This window comes from Orcinus orca, chromosome 4 (assembly GCF_937001465.1).
Source record: "Orcinus orca chromosome 4, mOrcOrc1.1, whole genome shotgun sequence".
In the NCBI taxonomy this organism is placed as follows: domain Eukaryota; kingdom Metazoa; phylum Chordata; class Mammalia; order Artiodactyla; family Delphinidae; genus Orcinus; species Orcinus orca.
Genome location: NC_064562.1, coordinates 153,023,302 through 153,043,421, shown reverse-complemented (window position 1 = coordinate 153,043,421; position 20,120 = coordinate 153,023,302). Strand labels below are relative to the sequence as shown.

The 20,120-nt window shown below is 61.3% G+C and overlaps 1 protein-coding gene across 2 annotated transcripts in view; it reads left to right on the top strand.

The window, feature by feature from the left end:
- The first annotated feature begins 295 nt into the window (after positions 1-295).
- Positions 296-20,120, top strand: part of SH3BP2 (SH3 domain binding protein 2) — a 44,702-nt gene continuing 24,877 nt past the window's right edge. Inside the window, exon 1 of one of the 2 annotated variants that reach the window (XM_049709257.1) lies at positions 296-316. The gene's annotated coding sequence lies outside the window, so the exon portion shown is untranslated. Of the gene's footprint in view, positions 317-5,664; positions 5,784-20,120 lie in introns of those variants that run through there. The other variant, XM_033419572.2, reaches the window with a different exon arrangement.

The following is a 20,120-nucleotide window of genomic DNA, read 5'->3' as shown; positions in this document are numbered from 1 at the left end:
ATCTCTCCACTCTGAAGTTAAATGCTTTCTAAGCCAAAATGCTATAGTCAGCCAAACCATTAAGAGTGAGGGTAGAAGAAAGATATTTTCAGAACGATAAGGTCTCAAAAAATTTACAGCCCTGCACCCTTTCTCAGGAAGCTACTTGGTGTGTTCCACCAAACAGGGGGAGGAAAGCAAGAAAGAGGAAGTCGTAGGAAGCAGGAAGCAGGGGATCCTGCCGGGGAGCAAAGGATGAAGGGGACTTCAGGGTGCTAGTGTGGTGGTCCCAGACTGCAGGCTGTGCCCCCGCTGAGAAAGCAGAGTCTACTTCCAGGTGATAGAATACCTGATACATCGGGATGCCTCTGGGGAGATTTGAACTTTTGGCAGAATTTGGAGTTGAATTAGTATTGAGAATTAAGCAAAATAAAAAAGATGACATTAACTCCAGGGAAACGAGAAGTTGAGCAAGGAAGGAAAAGTTATCACAATACATTATGTGGCTCAGACATGAACAGTGTTTATGTAGTATCAGGAAGATGTCAGCCATGGCCATTGATCTGAACAAAATGAAGGTATGATGATTTTGGAGGTCAGGAAGTCGCAATGTAAGCGTGTGGTCTGGGGATACAAAGGTGAAACCAAAAGAGTGAGTTAAAAGTTGCATTGGAAGATGAGGGTTGGGGGACTGCTGTGTTTTGTAAGAAGGCTTGTAAAACTCGCTCTTTAAATTGCATGCATGTATAACTCGGATAATGAGTAGAAACTAAATTTAAAACACACCCCCTAGGGACTGCCCTGGCGGTCCAGTGGTTAGGGCTCCGTGCTTCCACTGCTGGGGACCCAGGTTCGATAACTATCCTGCAAACTGCATGGCAAAAACAAGCAAACAAACAAACACACACACACACTCTCATGAGTTACGCGCTCAATTCTACCTTGTTGGTAAATCAGCAGGATGTGAACTTGTGCTTCAGGGTGGACTCATTCTGGGGCAGCCCTGGAAAGAGTGAATACAGATTCTCCTTATAATAGGGGAATACGTGAATGTATATTCATGCTGCTGTGGGCTATTGAGGTGCCACGTGAGAGTTTTATCTTCAAAAACAAAAAATGCTATCTCATTTTTCCCATTGGTATTTATTTAATTACTAGTGAGGTAGAACCTGGTTAAACGTGTCTTACTGGTCACATATAGCTCTTTTTTATGAATTGCTACTTGTGGCCATTTTCAAGTCAAGGTAGAAACTTGTAAATAACTTATAAAAATGCTTTGTATATTTACCCCTGGTTAATGCATGCACTTTGCACGTATTCCTTCCCAGTTTACAGTTTTCCCTTCAATTTTGTTTGTGGTGTTTTTGACATTCACCTTTTTGGGGTCACTTTTATGCTGCCATACCTACTGGTTCTTTCCTTTATACACTCAAATGTTAGTTATTTTATCTTTGGTACCTAGAAATCCTGCCTCATCTCCATAGCATAGAATCATCTACATTTTCTTTTAATAGGTTTTTGGGGTTTTTTCCCTTCGCATTTTAAGTCTCTGGTGTGGCTGACGTTTATGTTGGCATAAGATGTGAGGTAGGTCTCTTTCTCTACCTAATGATCAACAGGCGTTCCAACACTATTTACAGATGAGTTAAGCAGGCACAACCTGAGATAAGCAGGCTCTGAATTTTTTGAAACATGTAACAAAAAAAAAAGGCGACCTTGTGTTTCTGAGTGGTTCTGTGGGAGCTGCACACAGGCTCTGCAGACAGACTTGCTGGGCTAAAGCCCCACTCCCCCACGGGAGTCCCAGGGAAGGCCATGGGTGCGCCCCCCAGACTGGGCCCAGTTCAGTCCCACCTCACTCCCCTCCGGGCCTTCCTCACAGGCTGATCCCAGCTTCCCTGTGACGGAAACCTCTCTGCTCCCGAGTCTTCATTGTCAGGCAGACTCTGCCCACTTCCCCTGACACCCTAGGACTGCACCTCCTTCCCCCCGCCAGGCCGGTCCCGGGCTGGGCACTGCTCACAAGTTCTCTGGGGGTGGACCCTGTTCATCCCACCGTCAGAGGACAGGAGGAGGCGGGCTGTGGGCAGGGGCTCAGAAGCAGGGCAGGCTGGACCGAGCCATCCTCAGCTACTGGGCTGGGTGCTGGCCCGGGTACTAAGCTGGGGCACAGGGGACCCCCAGCTCAGTCCGGGTGGTGATGGAAGCACAGGCGGGCATTGTGGTGTCAGGCTGCCTTTCACAAGTTGGGCTGATGGGCCAGATGGTGGCATGTTTAATAGGGTAGTGACCTAGGGCGGCAGCTGGGGGCCTTCAAGCGGCCTACTGTGGTTTGAGGGACCCACAGGAGTGGGAATGGAGGCCAAAATCCACTCTTGAGGCTGGACGAGGGAAAGTGGGAAGGGGGTGGCCCCCTGGGGCCCTGGGCTGAGCCACTGGCTGAAAGTCTGGGGACACCCACCCAGAACCAGAGAGGGGGCCAGCCAGGTAGTGGGTTCCGGGAGCCTGGTGGGCTCCTGCCAGGCAGCCTGACGTCGCCTGCAGGGCAGGCCTTGGGGAGCTGAGTCCCTCCTGGGGGTCCGTGTTCCTGGGAGCCGCCCAGGCTTACCCTTGTTCCTCCCACCTCTGGTCCAGGGGGGCCTCACAGCTGCAGAGGCTACCTCACCCCCTCTCACCTCAGGCACCTCATCCCAGTGTCCAGCACTGTCCAGGGAAGGGCTGGCTGCCCCTGACCCCGGGCTGGGGAGGCCACTGGGGCCCCCTGAGGGTGACGTCAGGCCTTTGCATCCTGAGGGCCACAGCTTCCCCTTCCCAAGCCCCACATGGGCTTCCCCTTCCCGACCCCAGCGCCTTCCTGGAAGTCACGTGGTCCACGGGGTGGGGGGGCAGGGGCTGCCAGGACGTGAGTGTTTGGGAGGGAGGAGGGCAGAGAAGGTTCCTGTGTACAAAACACCCACCTCCCCGCCACGAGGGCGGAAGCCACCCGAAATAGAATGGGTTGCTTTCAAGCTCCAAACTGGGCTCCGGAGGCAGTAAAAATAGAAACACGAGTGTCTGCGTGGGCCCCGCATCCTCCACCTGCGGGGCTGGTGTTTTAAAATAGATCTTCCTAGTGGGGCCTGCCTGACGCCTGGTAGGTAGAAAATTCACCCAAACAAACCTCTCAGAGAGTAAAAGCAGCAGCTGATCCGGGCTTGGGGGTGCTGATGGAGGCCCGCAGTCAGGGTGCAGCCTGTGGGGAAAGGGGGGGGGCACTGGCCGGCCCTTGAGCTGGCCTTACAGCCCCATGACTCCATTTTTCTCCTGCCCTGGGGCTTTGCAGAGGCTGGGCCCCGGCCGGGGGAGCCCTTCCAGGTCACCAGGGCCAGCTCAGGCCCGCTGGCCGATGGCGAGGAGGTGCTGACCCACGCACTCAGGCCGGGCCGGAACTGGGCAGGAGGTGCAGCAGGCAGGTGGGTGCAGGCCCTGCCCTCCGGGTGCTCACAGCGGGCCACCGACTACAAGCCCACGGGCTGGGCCACCACCCGCTGAGGGCGGCCTCCGAGCAGGAAGGAGGACCCTGTGCTGGGACCCAGAGACGGCTGACAGGTGCGCCCAGAAGCGATGCAAGAGGCAGGAGGCCGGGGGGCAGAGGGGAAACCAGCGGCAGGAGCTATGGCTCGGACGGAGGCTGGACGACACGCCCCATATCTAGCCCAGCGCACGGTCATCCTGTGAGCCATCCTCCGCTGCCCACTCTCTGGCCCTGGTGCCCACTCTGCTGCCCTCCCCTTTGGTTCCAGCAAAGGCAAAACACATCCACCTCCCGCACAGGGCAAGGCGGCGCAAGAGAGCACCAGGGCCGGGCTGGGATGTGGGAATGGCCTGGAGCCCAAGGTGGACGGCCCCTGCCCAGCCTGTCCTCCCTGCCAGGGCACAAACTGGCAGCGAGTCCCCTGGAGCGGGTCCCAGCCCCGGGCCCCGGCCTCACAGCCACCGCAGCAGCCTTTCTGGCCTCCCCACAGCGCAGCAGGCAGAGCCCCTCAGCCTCACTCACTCCCCTCCCTCACCAGCTGGGCTGTGGAGCCAGAGCCCCAGCCCAGGGCAACTCCCAGTGGCCTCCCCTTGGAGGGTCTGGGGTGGGTGGGAACTCGCTTCCCGCCGTCCCCAGCCAAGCGGGCAAGCTGCCAGAGGGTACAGTGGTGTCTTTTCCCAGTGGACACAGCCACTTGGTTCTGGCCTTTCCCACCTCCCCCCACCCTCAGTTAACTTCTCTGACCCCGAGTGTGCTGCTGCAGCCAGGTCTCCTCTTTCTGGGGTGTGGGACCCGTTGCTGGGCAGCTCTGGGACAGGTGGACAGTGACATGGCCCAAGTTCTGTCCAGCTGCAACTCTGAGCACCCCTCAGGGACCTCAGCCTCAGCATAACCCAAGTCCAGCCCCTGGATGCCCCCCACCCTGCTGGTTTGGAGTAGCTGGTCCAGCCCCTGCCGTTGCTGCCCTGCTGGACTCTGGCCCTTTGTACCCAGTGCAGCACAGAGGGGCAGACCTTGGCCTCCCACCCGGACAAGGCTCAGCCTCTGCTGGGCTGGCCTTCTGCTCTCCCTCCCAGCCCCTTCAGGCCCCAGCCAGATCCTGTCCTTCCCCTGCTCACAGTTTCCTAGGCTCTGGGACCAGGGATCCCATCCCCTCCACCGCACCATGCTGCAAGCCATTGACCCCTGCCCTGGAAGGCTCCAGTCCCCTGCAAGCTTGCTGGCCTTGTTTCCTCTCCCAAGAATACCTTCACTCTATCTCCACCACTTACCCCACCCCTTGGGGCTCCCCTCAGGAAGCCATTTCCTCCCAGAAAGCCCTTTCCCCTACAGGATCTGACAAGCCCCCTTTTCCCTAGGCCCCTGCCCCTTAAACAGGGTAACCTGGGTCTAAAGCTGGACTTATGTCCCCCCTCCCCCCATGGCTGTGGGGAAGGGCCTTGGATGGGCACCTCCCAGGAGGTAAAATTTAAAGTACCCTGTTTTCTGGGCCTCGCACTCTTGGAACCAGAACCCTGGGCCCTGGGAGTCCAGACCTGGTACAAGGGCTGTGTCCCCGTTTGGAAGTGGCTGAAAAGTGCCCTAGAGACCCTTCTGAAACAAGGGCGAGGTTCCAGAGGTTCGGTTCCCAGCGAGCCCTCTTCTGCCGGGGGCGGGGGAGGGGTCATCCGCTGCCCCTGCCCCTGGCCTCCTGACCTGAGTCAGAGGCCGCCTCCTGCTGCAGGATCAGGATCAGTGGGTTGGGGGGGCAGCGCCTTCTCCAGTGGGGCCACCAGGTGCCACTTGCATTTATTTACGGCGCATCTATCGTGTGCCGTGCAGGGATGGCTTGTCCACACCCGCAGCCAACTCCCGCCTTCTCCACGGGACCAGGAGTGGGGAAAGGTGGGGATCCCCCGGACTCCGACGTCTTGACCCCCCACCCCGCACCCAACCTCGAACTCCGAGGACGGCAGGCTGCGTCTGCGACCTCCGCATTGCAAAAGGAGTTGGTGGGATGGGCCCAGGGAGCCCGAGGAGGCGGGGCCAGGTTCTTTGGGAGGGGAGTCAAAGGGCGGGGTAGGATAGAAGGGGCGCGGCCCAGAGCCTCGGGCGGGGCCAGGTCGAAGGGGCGGGGCCGGGAGGACGGGGCGGGGCACGGGGCCGGGGCGGGGCCAGGCAGAAGGGGCGGGCACAGCTCCGGGCGAGACCTGGCTCCTGGCTACCCGCCGGGAGGGCGGGAGCCTGGCGGCCCAGCCGGGAGCCGCTGCCGGGACGCAGGACCCGTGGGCTGGGAGCAGAGCCTCAGCAGGTAAGGCACGGCAGTGGGGCGCGGACGGGCGGGGCGCGATCGAGTCTTCCGGGCTGGCCGGAGTCCCCGGGGCCGGGGTCATCTACGTAGGGCGGGCGGGGGGCGGTCAGCTCCAGCTCGCGCCAGGCCTGGCGGCGCCACTGCCCGAGGAAGCGCGCGGGCTCGAGGGTGCGCGGGGTGCACCCTGGAGGCCTAGGGGCGGGGGCGAAGGCGTCGCGTCTGTCCCGCGTCCCCCTCGTCCCTCTGGCCTCCGCTTTCCCAGGCCCCTGGGGCTCGCAGACCGCCGCAGGCCCGCATTACACGACCCACACATCCCGGCCTCCGAAGGCCCCGGGCGGGGAATTTGCTTCCACCTCCTCCCGGTAATCCAAACTTTCCTTCCCTCAAGCCGCGCAACGAAGGGTGGAGAAAAGCTGCCTGTTGGAGCTGACTCACACTGAAGTGTGAGTGACTGATAGCCCAGTGGCTCTGGGGGTGTCTGCGACTCTTATTCTGGGGGACAGCGAGTGTCAGAGAGTTGGGGGTCAGGGACAGCTGTCCTTCCACATGTGGGCCGGCCCCTCCCAGCAGCCCGGCTCTTTCCTGCTGCTCTGGGCCTCCGCTTCCCCTGGTGAAGTGCAGACAGTGTTCCCACTGGGAGTGTTGAGGGGGCCTGAGCCCCGCTGCAGAGCCTGGAGCTCACTCCCCCTGCCGCCCTGCTGCACCCTGAGCGCCTCACATCCTCTCTCTGTGCCTCGGTTTGCCCACCTGTCAACACTGATGACGTCCGTGCCTGCTGGTCAGGTCATGCGGAGTAAAGGGCCCCTCTAAGTGACCCTGGCCTGGGGTGGGGTTCCGTGTGGGACGCCGGGATTGCCGAGTCGAGGACACACATGTGCTCTTGCTGACGAGGCAGGTAACCAGGCCCTAGCACAGAGGGGCTCAGGAAACGTTACTTGCCGTGATGATGATGTGTAGAATTTTTTCACAACAGTTTGACAGCCAAGGGAGCATGGCAAGTCCTGGAGTCAGCGGAGATTTCCAGGTTTAAGTCTAGCCCAGCATTGACTTCAGTGTAACCCTGGGTCGGCCCTCTGCCCTCTCTGGCCCAGGCTCTGCGAGACCAGAGGAGGGGGCTGGGCTCCATTATCTCCTGGCTCTCCTCCCACTGTGTCCGATACCCAGGGCACCCACGCAGAGGGCCCTCTGGGAGTCAGGGCTCCACTCCAGGTAGACCAGGAGGCCAGAATGGGGGCTCCAAGGTGAGAATTCTGTCAAATTCCCCCTCCCTCCCCCACCCCCCCCCCCCAGCCACCACTCCATTACTTGGCTCTGTTCCCTGTGTTGGGGCACACCCTGGCCAGAGGCGGCAGGCAGAAGGACAGATGGGTAGATGGCCCAGGCTAGTCCCTGTTGGCCATCAGGAAAGAGGTGTGCTGACAGAGGGCCTGGCCTTTCTGGAGAGTCCCTCAGGCCTGCAGAGTCAGGGAGGAGCCCAACAAGGAGGCCAGCCTGGGAGAGATAGGAGGGTGGGCGGCTCCAAACCTCCCTTGGCCCTTCCTGTTCACATGGACAGAGGAAAGTGAGATGCTGAGTCAGCCACCACCATCCCTCCCCTTCCATGGTTGCCCGCAAGCTTGCAGGCCTACATGGGGGAAGCCTGAGGGAGCACAGAGAGACACACAGAGTGGCTGGGTCCTGGCTTTGAATCCGGCTGCCACCATTTACTAGCTGTGTGATCTTGGCCAGGGGGCTTCACACTGCTGAGCCTCAGTTTCCTCATCTGTAAAATGGGGGTAGTGAACCACTTTCTGCCTTATAGGTGGTTTTGAATGTCCAGGGGCTGGTGGTGGCACATGATTGGTGTTCAGTAACTGTGAGCCACTGGGGGTGATTTCCCTGGCCCTCAGGGCTGGAGAGCAGGGATAGCTGGGCCACCTCTGTTTGGGAGTGGGGGTGGGACTGGGCCTGGAGAGATCTGGGGCAAAGGGCAGGCTCCTAGGTCCCTGCCCGCTTGGGTCTCATGGCAAAGGCTAGAGTGTCTTAGGAGTGGCCATGCTCAGGGAACCACCTGGGTCCTCCTGGTTTCTGTCCTTGAAGCTCTATCATGGGACACCAAGGGTCAGTGACTGGCAGGCCCCACTCTCCCCTCATTGGCTGGCTAATAGATGGCCTCAGTAAGGCCTGGGCATGCACATATGTGGTTCTCTAATAATCCCAGGTAGCATGGTCAGCAGTCGGCAGCCTGGCTGAGGGAGGTGGGCGGCAGGTGGCCAGTGAAAGTAGGGTTTGCAATCAGAAGGAGGGCTGTCTGAGCCAGGCGGACAACCATGAAGGTAGGAAGAGACTGAGCCAGAGGCTGGCAGCGGGGAGAGTGGCAGACCAGTTTGACCAGAGTGGCCTGGTGTGCACCGGATGTGGTGAGAGTGTGGATGGGGGCATGGATGAAAGTGCACAGGGGCCTAGGCAGGGAGAGGGGGCTGTCAGGACGCTGGAATCTTACCCACAGGTAGGTGGCCTGTCTCCAAAAGGCCTCTGGATCTCTCCAGTGGCCCTGACCAGTCATCCAAGGGCTGGGGACAGTCCCACATGTGGGCCACTTAAGTCCCAGAGGTGGGGAGGGGGAGCATTCTGGGCTCTTTGTAGCCTCAGGCAGGCAGGCTCAGCAGCGCCCACCTCCTGGTCCTTGCCTGCTGGCCTCCGGGAAGGGGGAAGGGTGTGGGCTCGGTAGCTGAGGCGGGGGCCTGGGGAGGTCGGCCGGGCCTGAGGGGTTGGCAGGGCACTCTCGTGGTGCCTCCTTACCACCCCTGGGCCTAGGCACCGGAGGGCAGCCAGGATGATGCCGAGAGAAATGGAGCTGCCTCTCAGCCACGGCCAGGAGACCTGAGCCTCCTTAGTGATACAAGCCCCTGGCTCTGGGCCACACTGAAGGATTTGGGCTCAGGAGCCAGGCTCCTGAGCTGCCCTTGAACTCCAGGCGCCATCCCAGTGAAGTGCGAAACAAGGCTGGGCCCTCATCAGGGAGAGGGCCTCACGGTGCTTGAGGTCCCCCCACTGCCCAGCTTCTCCCTGGGCAGCAGAACTTCTGAGGTTCTAGCTTTTTTTTTTTTTTGCGGTACGCGGGCCTCTCACTGCTGTGGCCTCTCCCGTTGCGGAGCACAGGCTCCGGACGCGCAGGCTCAGCGGCCATGGCTCACAGGCCCAGCTGCTCCGCGGCATGTGGGATCTTCCCAGACCGGGGCACGAACCCGTGTCCCCTGCATCGGCAGGCGGACTCTCAACCACTGCGCCACCAGGGAAGCCCTGAGGTTCCAGCTTTGGGGCCACCTGCAGTTTAGCCCCTGCCCGTCCCCGTCCCAGGTCATGAACCATGCTGGAACTTGCTGGCAGGACTGGGCTTCTTTCACCCAGTCTCCAGGTCCAGAGGCGACTGATCCTTGGCCCACGTGGGCTAGGCACAGCGGGTCCCAGTCAGTGATCCTTGCCTGCCGGCCTCTGGGAAGGGTGTGGCCTCAGTGGCCGAGACACTGCCTTGGGGAGGTCGGCGGGGCCTGAGGGGTTGGCAGGGCACCCTCCTGGTATCCGTACTCCTTCCCCTGCAGCTGTGCTGCAATTCCGAGAAGTGCTCTCTGCTTCCTTGTGAATCAGATGTTTATTGCATGCTGGCTGCAGTAAACAGGGTAGGGGCGGCCCACTGCCAACCATATTCCAGGCCGCTGGTTGGGGTGTGGGGCGTCTGCCTGCTGGAACCTGCAGAGGCAGGGGAGGTCCCTGTCCCCAGGAGCTGCCAGGCTGATGGGTGAGCGCTCCGAGTTGGCTCCGTGCCTGCTGGGAGGAGGGTGGGCTGCCCCACGGCTGGGGGCTGGGCCGGCCCAGGGAAGGCTTCCCAGGGGCTTCTTGGAGCCAGCACAGCTCCTCCCAGGAAGTAGTCGGGGGCCGCATTCCCAGCACTGGAGCAGCCTGTCCCCTTCAAGTCTCAGTGACTCTCTGGACTTCACGTCCCTCCTTGTGAAATGGGGTTAAAAACAGTTACAACTCATGGTGTCCTCGGAAAAGTTAAATGAGATGCTGCAGAGGAGCCCCCACTGTGGGATCTGGAGCCCTGTCCCAGGCTGGGGCCTCCCTGCCCTTGACCCTGCAGCTCCATTTGGGGGATTTCCTCTAGCCTTGCCCAAGGGGATGTTGTAATCTGGCAACATTGCTCTGTGGCATTAGAGAGCTCTGTGTCCTCATACCCCGGCTGCCCCTGTGGCCCCAGCCCTCACTGCTGGATGCCCCCTGCAAGGTGATGTGGGGTCAGGGGTCGACCTAGGGGCCTGGAATACCAGGGTAGGCCTTGGCTTGACCCCAAAGCCTTGGGAGCCAGGGGCAGCACCCACAGTCCACTTAGGGCCCTGGCTGGGCGCCTGGGCCCGTGCCACCCCACTCCGAGCTCCGCTCCTGGGACAGCTCTCCCTGCCTAGGCCCCTGTGCCCTTCAGAAAGCTGCTGCCCCCAGACCTCTGCTCCTCTCGTTCATGCTGGGTGCCCTGTGTACCAAGTCCAGGGCCAGGCGTGGATAGGTAGCAGCTCAGCCTGTCTGGCCCACCCTGCCACTCTCTCCCTCGGAAGCAGTTTAATAAAAGGCATAAGTGTCTGTCCTGCTTGGTGCTCAGGGACCCTCCCTGGCCCCTGCCCCTGCTTCCCGGAGCTAGGTGCCTTCTACAAGCCCCAGCCCGTTCCCTGGTCACCTTGTCTACCTATCTGCTTCTCCCTGCCCAACCGGGGACTCATGCAGGACAGGGACACAATTGAGTGCCCTTGCCCAGCGGTGCCCACGTGGGTCTGGCCCAGAAGAGGGACGACCCCCTGTAGAGCATCCCAGGAGCTCCCAGATACCTGAAGCCCAGAGTGTTTACCTCCTGCTTCCACATCAGAGACACAGGTGCCCCGTTATCCTGGAAGGAGTCTGCCGCCCGGCTCGTGACGTTTCCAATCAGATCACAGTGGGTAGTTGTGCTCTGGCCTTGTGTGAACCTCTCCAGGTTTCTATCACGGCCCCGGGCCGTGGGCTGCAGCAGCCACAGCCCTTAATAGTCACCACTGAGGTCACCTGGTCTCAGGGGCCCCAGCAGTGGTTCTGACGGGGAGACAGGCGGGGAGTCTGGGGCGCTCCACCCTAAGTGGAAGCCGTTCCTTTCTCCGTGGCTGTTCCTTCCTAGAGACACGTGTTGGGGCCAAGATTGGGGTCAGCCTGAACTCCCCTGACCCACCGGCCACTGCGGAGGCCTGGTCTGTGGGTCCCAGAGACCCCGTGCCCCAGATGGGGCCTGGCAAGATTAGATCTGCCACCAGCAGGAGAGTGGTGGGGAAGGAGCCAGAAAAGCGGGCCGGGAGCCCTGCGTGGACAGGTGGGAGGGGGAGGGAGGCCTGCCAGGAAACTCACCTTGTCTCCTGAGGAATGTCCTCCGTAACCCCAGCTGCTTCCTCTCCTCCTGTTTGAGGCCAGAAAAGGAAGACCCTTTCTCAAGGGGCAGCTGGCACAGAGCTGCTGGGTCCCCTGATGGCCAGGCAGACACAGTGCTGGGGGCCGGGCCCTGGCAGGCAGGTCAGTGATCAGCTGGTGGGTTTGACCACGGTAGGCAGAGGACGGAGTGACCGCGCCCCCTGCCCTTCAGCACAGGACGAGAGGCGGCTTCCCATTGCCATCACCATCTGGCCCGAGACCTCTAGGAGCGCAGGGTGGCCGTTGGGTGCTGGGCGGGATCCATGGTGGTGCCCGGCTGTGAGCTGGATGCACGAGAGGGCCTCAGAGCCCCCAGGGTCAGCGCCAGGCCACTACAGCCTCCCTGCTGACCCACCCAGATCTGGGCGGGGCCGAAGGCGCTTGGGGATAGAGCCTCAGCCTCCCACAGGAGGTATCACCACCACGTACCCCTACAGCCCGCAGCTCGGGAGCTTGTCGATGCTGTGCTGCAGCCCCACTGAGCAGCCGGACCCCACGAAGTCCTCTCCCAAACCCCCACCTCCTGACTTCTCTGGAAGCTCACCCAGGGGGAAGGATATGCTGCTCCAGGGGACCCCACCCTGGCACTTTGCTGCACCAGGGCTGGGGCCCCCAGTGCCGGCTCCTTGCCACACAGGGGAGCTGCTCAGGGGTGGGCCGTGGGGGCAGGAGACTCTGGAATCACTTCCCTTCGGGGCCTCACCAGGACCCAGCCTAATTTGGTTCCAGACCTTGGGCTGCAGCTGCCACAGGAGGCCGATGCCGGGTCCTTCTGTCAGAGGAGGTGTGCCGGGCCTGAGGGTGGGGTAAGGGGGAGCCCCAGGCTGCGCTCAGGGTCCGGGTTCTGGCCCAGCTGGGCCTCAGCGCCGGTGGCCCTGGTGTCCACTTGTTATAAAATGGAGTGAGGCATGGAGCCCATCCCTGAGTTGCCCAGACATCCTGGGGTTCCTGGGCACCAGCCTTGGAAGGTTTGCCACCTGGGACGGGAGCTCTCTGAGATCAGCCTTCCGTTCTCTCGAGAATGTGACCAGGAGGGTGAAGTTCTGTGGTCAGTGGTGGCCGTGCCTGCTCTGGGGCAGGAAGTCACGGGGGAAGGAAGAGTGTAGAGAACGAGATCCCCCGCACACACGCAGGACCTAGGAGGCCCCAAGCCCAAGGTTCCTGCCAGCCGGGCACCAACAGGAAGTTGTTCCAGAGTGAGGCCTTGGGAAGCAGGAGGGGATGGCCCCACCCCAGTGGCCTCCGTGTTGATGCCCCTGCCGCCTGGAGGACCCGCGGCCCCCCCCCCCCCCACAGGCAGCCCCAGGCCCAGCCCTGCAGAGGCAGCAGGCATCTCCTCGCCCAGCAGGGGGACGGCCCCCAAGAATGGTGTAGGAGGTGCCATTTGGGGTAGGGCCTTCTTGGGTTGGAAGCAGGAAGGGGGCAGGAGGGGCCAGGCTGAGAGGTCAGGCATGGGAGGGTTTTTTTATAAATTTACTTATTTATAAATTTTTAAATTTATTCTGGGCTGCGTTGGGTCTTCGTTGCTGTGCACGGGCTTTCTCTAGTTGTGGCGAGCGGGGGCTACTCTTGGTCGCAGTGCGGGGGCTTCTCATTGCGGTATCTTCTCTTGCTGTGGAGCACGGGCTCTAGGTGCACAGGTTTCAGTAGTTGTGAGACGTGGGCTCAGTAGTTGTGGCTTGCGGGCTGTAGAGCGCAGGCTCAGTAGTTGTGGCGTGTGGGCTCAGTAGTTGTGGCTCGCGGGCTCTAGAGCACAGGCTCAGTCAGTAGTTATGGCGCACAGGCTTAGCTGCTCTGCGGCATGTGGGATCTTCCTGAACCAGGGCTCGAACCCGTGTCCCCTGCATTGGCAGGAGGATTCTTAACCACTGCGCCACCAGGGAAGCCCCCGTGGGAGGGTTTTGAGCAGGGGCTGGTTTGTGGTTTGAAAGCTCACTCTGGGGTCTTAAGACTGCCTTCTGCCCCCCACCGCACATACCGCACCGCAGCAGGGGCTGTAGGAGCTTGGGCAAAAGCAGGTGAATTGGACCTGCAGGAGGGCTAGGTGTGCCGTGGGCGCAGGGGTTCAGCTGACCAGGGTGGAGTCAGTGACTCTCGCTGAGGGGCCACCAGGGCCGGGGGAAGGCAGACGTGGGGTAGCACCCGGCTCTGGTTGTACTGCCTCTGCCCTCCGCCCCCCGCACCCCCAGTCCTCATGGCTGGCTTTTCTGGCGACAGTGGTGTGACCCCATGGCTGTCTCCCTGGGGAGGGGAGGGTGTCCCTATAGCACCACCGAGCCGTGCCCCTCCCCCACCCGGTGCAGGCGTCCCCAGCCCGGTGGCAGGTCCCCAGCCAGGAGGAGGCCTTAGGGTCTGGCACTCGGGAGCTTGACCCCTGGCTCTGCTGACCATCAGAAGCCACCTTGCCTCTGGGAGGCTTAGTTAGGCTGAGGGTTAGATGAGAGTGTTTGCCTTGTCCACAGGGGCCCGCGGGCACTTTGCCTGTGGGATCTGGGGACGCTTTCTAAGGCTGCTGTGCCAGTGGAAGGGGGTGGGCCTGGAGGAAGGGAGCGGGGGGATGGGCCTCAGCAGAGGCCCTCTCCTCCAGCCCTGCACTGGGCTCTGAGGTCCCCTGAGGGCACCACTCCCCAGCCTGACTGTGGGGCATCAGGGTGTCCCGGGGTGACCTCAGTTTGCAGGGTGGGGACAGCACGAGGCGGTCAGGGAAGGCGGTCAGGGAAGGCGTGCGAGCCGTCCGTCATCGTGGCTGAGCACCAACGGGGTGACGGCCTTGAACCTGAGACTGAGCCCAGTTGCCTTTGAGAGTTGCCTCCCAGCTGTGGCTGGGACAGCGGCTCAGAGAGAGAGGCCGGGGCGCAGCATCCTGCAGGACCACCGGCCTTGGGAGGATGGCAGCGTGGCTGGATGGAGACAGCCCTCCCCCACCCCCTCCTGTCCCCTGTCCTGTCTGTCAAGGCTGCCCAAGAGGGGCAGGAGAGCTGGGGCTGGGCCCCTTTCCCGCCATCCTGGGCCCACCGCCAGACCCTTCTCCTCACTGGGCCTCTGAACAATGGGGCAGTGTGAGGGCGCCTGGGAACAGTCAGGCCAGCCAGGCCCCCTGTGGGCCCAGCTGAGGGGCTCGGAGGGGAGCCAGGGCTGTGAGTCATCCATCCAGCGCCCGGCCCAGGGCTCCCAGGCTGAGGAGGAACAGCGTTCTCGGGTCCCCACACCGCATGGGGAGCCGGCCTGCTCCTCCTTCCATCTTTTGCCCCCCCCCCCCAAGTCCGTGCCTCTTCCCGTGGCCTCTCTCTGGCTCCCTCCCTTCTGGGTGTGTCTCTGTCCCCCTGCCTCTGTCCAGCCAGAGACCCAGGCCTGGGAGTGGCTGCGGCCTGCTCCCCCAGCCCCCATCCACGGCAGCCCGGCGGAGGGGCCGCCCCGTCACGGGGCGCCCCCCCCAAGCCTGCAGGGAACCCCAGGAAGTAGCCAGTGAGAGGGCAAGACCCTCCTGAGGCCAACTTAAAATTGACCGAGGAATAAAAGGTGAGCAAAAGCAGAAACAATGCAATAAAATAAAAAACTCAGGGGCTTCCCTGGTGGCGCAGTGGTAGAGAGTACGCCTGCTGATGCAGGGGACACGGGTTCGTGCCCTGGTCCGGGAAGATCCCACATGCCGTGGAGCGGCTGGGCCTGTGAGCCATGGCCGCTGAGCCTGCGCGTCCGGAGCCTGTGTTCCGCAACGGGAGAGGCCACAACAGTGAGAGGCCCGTGTACCGCAAAAAAAAATTAATTAATTAAAAAATATATATATATAAAAATAGAAAACTCAGAGAGTGAAGGTTAATCTACAGCGTCAAAGAAAAAAATGTTTGAAAACAGCCTAAAAATATTAACATTAGGGGGACTTCCCTGGTGGTTCAGTGGTTAAGACTCTGCGCTTCCACCGCAGGGGGCGCAGGGTTCACTCCCTGGTCCGGGAGCTAAGATCCTGCAGGCTGTGCGGCCAAGAAAAAAATGAACATTAGTGATAAAAGGATAAAAATAAACGGATTAAAACTGAAGAGACACCAAACCCTAAATTGCTGAAGTGAGAAGAAGGAGGGAAGGGACCTTGTAGTATGGACTTGGACTTGACGGGCTCCAGCCTGTGGCAGGGTGGGCAGGAGACCAAAATACTGCTGGACAATTGGTGAACCAGGTTCCTAGGTGAGTGAGTGGTCCAGGGACCCCCAGAGGTATATGGAGCAGCTGAGATGTGGGGCCACACCTCATGCCCCTGGGTCCTGATGCCCTTTGTCCTGTCCTGACCCGGGAGCCCTGACTTGGTGAAATGCTGTAAGGTACTCAGGAATTTTCTGGTTCCTGTGGTCTGAGGGAGGCCACCATGGCACGAAAGATCCTAAAGAGATGAGTAAAAGAACAGATGCTACTGGTGTCAAGGTCAGTGCCCCTGGTGGCCTACGCTGGGACGCCCCAGCTGGTGGTTGCCAGTGTGGAGGGCTCGTACAGCTGCCCTGGCCTGGCACCGGCGGACAGCAAGCGTCCCTGCAGCGTGCCTGTCAGGGCCAGCCTCTGGCCTCCACCCTCGGCTCCTGCAAGGAGCAGTGGGGCCAGGTCTCTCTGGATACCTCCTCTCTCCCCAACCCCAGGCCCTTTGCACAAGCTCTTTGCTACTCAAGACACTTTCCGTGTAACCTTCTTGCTTGGCTATGGCGTGCGGACGCTGCCTGATGTGTCACCCCATCTGGGTGGAAGCGTTGTCACAAGCATGTGAGTCAGAGGTGGCTGCCTCCCCAGCAGATCGGGAGCCCAGCTTGGATCCGGGGGTGAAGGGTGCGGCGTTTGCTGACAGGTGGCGATGCCCTGATGGCCTCCCTCTGTCCCAGCACCGGGGACAGCGGTGAACAGGGCTCAGGGTGGGGGCTTGTGGCCGGGACAGTCTCCTGACGAGCTCCCCCTGGGCTCCGGAGATACGTGTAAAACAGAAGCAGACTCTGAATTCACGAGGACAGGCTGGCATGTGCCGCATCCCCAGCCCCGTGTGCCCCAGCCTTCTGGCCGGAGCCTGGAGCCCTCCTCTGGGCTGCTGGGTTCTCTGCCGGGTGGGAGCTGGCATCCTTCCTGACAGTAGGCCCTGGGGCTCCTCCTCATGCCCCTGAGACCCAGGCTTGGTGGGAAGTGTCAGGCTGCATGTGGCGGGTGAAGTGGCCCTGGCTCTGGGCCACATGGGTGGTGCTGGCTGTGTGGCCACTGCTGCAGCCCGCTCAGCCTCAGCTTCCTCATCGGGAGAGCAGGAGACGGGCCGCCGGGGACTGAGTGGGCCATGGGGGCTGACGGCTCGGCACTGGGCGGACATTCCCGGAGGGTGCCCCCTGCCCTGGCGCACTGACTTGGCCCTCCTGTCACGAGAGGTGGACCGTGGACAGGAAAGTACCCCCAGCCTTTGTGACCCCCCTGCCTTGGCTTCAGCAAGTGGGGACGTGTCCCCACAGGATGTGACATGTACATGTGTCCCCAGGAGGGTCTGGCTGGTGGTAGCCTGTGCTCCTGAGGCCTGGGGCTGCTGTCGGGGACCAGACCCTCCACTGAGGGCCAGGCTCTGGAGTGCTGAGGGAGGCACGGTGACGTGACCCAAGGAGCACGCACGGTGGCCGCTGGGAAGACGGTGGAGCGGGCTGGGTTTGGGGAAGTCCTGCCGTCTGCGTGTTCCTCGTCTGCCAGGAGTGACCTCAGAGGAGACGGTCTGTCCCCTTCTGGGCGACCTGACAACGGGGCTCTGCAGATTCCAGCCCAGCCACACCCCCTTGGCCCCTGGAGGGTGGGCAGCAGTGTCGGGCAGCCTGGTCTGCCTGGGGCTCAGCCCACCGGGCGCTCGGGGTGTGAGGGTGCGTTGTCCAGGCCCTACACCTGCCCTGCCAGTGCCTGCTGGTCGCTTTGTGGACAAGGACAGTGAGACTGGGAGAGGTCAGGCGCCTGGCCGAGGTCACTCCCGGGGTGTGCAGGCCTTGCTCGTGGGTGGCAGAGCCCCCGCACTAGGCATTGTCATTGCAGCCAGAGGCCCCCCCAGGGACAGAGCAGTGGGGGTCTTAGGGAGAGATGAACAGTTTCATTCAGTGAACGAGCTCCGTGATGGGACCCCATGTGGAGTCGGGAGTGTCCAGCTAAGGAGGTGGGATCTGTTCATGCTGCGGGAGGTGCCCAGGGCAGCTTCATGCTGGGGACACTGCAGGGGACAGACACAAGGAGTGGCTGTCATGTCACCCCCCATCGAGCTGTATCGAAGAAGGGTCAGAAAGTCAACAGACAGGCTGAAAATGCCGCAGTCAGTGTGGCCCTGCACGTGGGCGGAGCCTACGCAGGAGAAGGGCAGGGGCTGTGTGTGCAGGTAGTGGGTCTGGACGTGGGGCGGAGGTGGCAGGGGTGGGACCAAGGGGAAGGGAGATGTTGCTCCAGGCTGAGCACAGCACTGGGCAAAGGTATCCGTCACCTTCAGGTGGAATTTTCAACCCTGCAAGCCTGGCTCAGATGGGGCCAGTGGTGAGCAAGGAGGCGGGAATACTTGGGGCTCCAGACCCACGGGGGCAGGATAGGAAGGTGTCGCCTGGCTTTGTGCAGGGGAGGTTCAGGAGAGCGCTCTCCCTTCCTGACGCGACGGTGATGACGGCGTGGCCCACGGAATCCCTGGAGTCACCCTGACCCCCAGCCATGCCCGGTGGCCCTCAGGACAGCCCCGCACAGGAGCTGTGGGCCTGAAGGTTAGGACTGAGCCCATCCTGTCCCCAAGGAAGCCTGAGCCATCACCACCGCGCCGTCCTGCCTAGCGAGGTCCCATGGTGGAGCAGCCCCGTCCTGGCGGGCGGGGCTGGGAACCTGTGGTGCCTGCTGGCTGTGATGCGCAGCAGTGAGCCTCCGCAGGCAGGCGAGGGGCCAGGAACACGGGGGCGGACCTGGCCCACACGTCAGCACTCTGGAGAGCTTTTTCCTCAAGCAATTAAAAAGTGGAAACTTGTCAGTGTCATGATGAACTGAAGTGTGAATCCTGAAACGCCTCTGCTGGCTTGTGGTTTGAGACAAGAGAGTGACGATGCTAACCTATGCTTCCCCCGGACCGACCTCTGCCCACCATGGCCATATCCAAGGACAGGGACCCTGGGCCTGGAGCCCCTGCCCAGCCATCCTCCCTCCCACCCACGTGCTGCTCCTTCCTGGCCAGGCCCCGAGCTCCCTCCTCCCCAGGGCTCTGCTGAGTGTGTCCCGCACCTGGTGTGCGGTGCGCAGCAGCCCCGACTCTTTGAGGGGCCCCTGCTCTGCTCCCCAGGCTAATCCAGCCCTCGACCCCAGCCCTTGAGAGATGCTGCTCAGTTTGGGAATGTTTGCTAGAGGCAGAGACCCCAGGCCTGGAGAGGAGGGCCCCAACTTGCTACGGGGCGGGGTGGGGGGCATCCAGGGATACGTGGGCTCTACGAGTCCTCTATGGGGACAGAGCTCGAGGGCCGAGGGTCCCAGAGTAGAAACCCCATTTGGCCACCACCCTCTGAAGCCCAGGCTCCATGTGGGCAGCTGTGCATGTGGGCCTCTTTCTGCACTTCCCCTAATTCCCTTTGCCGCCGACACGGGAGTGGCTGGACTGCCTCTCGCCTCCACCCTGGGTAGCCCTGAGAAGCCCCTGGGGGCCTCCTAGACCCCAGCACACTGCTGTCTTCGGGGGATGCTGGCCTGTTCTCTGTTTTGCAATGAGCAGACTCCAGTGCTCACCCAGTGCTGGCTGGCGGCTTACCTCACTAGGCGGTGGTGGGGTCCTGGGCCATGGGACTTTGCTACAGCCACTGGGCGTCAGTTCTTGGTGGGGGTCAGATTAGTGCTTCACTCTGGCTCTGAGGTCCAGGCATGTGCTTGTATAGCCACGTCAGGGGTATGGCTGTGTGTGTAGATGTGACGCTGAACCCATCTGTCTACCCATCCATCGGGCTCTTGGCCCCTTCTGTGGGCCAGGCACCGGGCTCTGGGGCTTCAGTGGGACCCAGGCCCATGGGGAGTGCTAGGGATACAAACACATGTGACACCCTGGTGGGCAAGGCTGTGCCACTGACTTGGAGATTGCAGAGGAGGGGGTGAGGTTCTAGATGGTTCTGTTTTCAGAGGATGAGGGAGCATTTGTTGGAGAGGATATAGTTTCCAGGTGGAGAAGATTGCGCGTACTCAGGGTGGGGCACGGTGGTCCTGTGTGACAGGCCCAGAGTCGAGGGCTCAGGGCAGCAAGCAGGGGCCAGACCCCATACACTCAGCCAGGGAACCAGCCTGGCCTCTGCTTCGTGGTGGAAATGGCTGGACGGAGCCAAGGAAGGGCTGGCCAGGGGTGGGAACCAGGGTCCGGAGGTGGGCCCAGCAAGTCTGGTGGGTGTAGGCTGGGTGTGGCCTCCGACCCCGTGCACGGGAAGGGTGGGAGGTGGTGAGGCTGTGGAAACCCGCTCAGATTTACCCTATCCAGCTGGATGCCTCACACAGAGCGAGCCTCGCCCTGCTGGCACGCCCAGGACTTCAAACTGACTGTGAATTCATCCAGGGGAAGAACTTCATCCAGGGGAAGAACTTCAGCCAGTCCCCGTGTAAAATAGTTTCCCACAGCTGCCCTAACAAAGTACCACAAGCTGCGGGCTGAAAAAAACAGAAATTTATTCTCACAGTCCTGGGGCCAGACTCCAAAATCAAGGTGTCAGCAGGGCCACGCTCGCACGGGAGGCTCCAGGGGAGAATCCTTCCTTCCTCCCTTGTCTTCCAGCCTCTAGTGGCTGCCTGCAGCCCTCAGCTTCCTTGGTTTATGGCCACATCACTCCAATCTCTGCTTCTGTCTTCACATCACCTTCTCCTCTGTGTCTTTTCTCTCTCTCTTTTTATTTT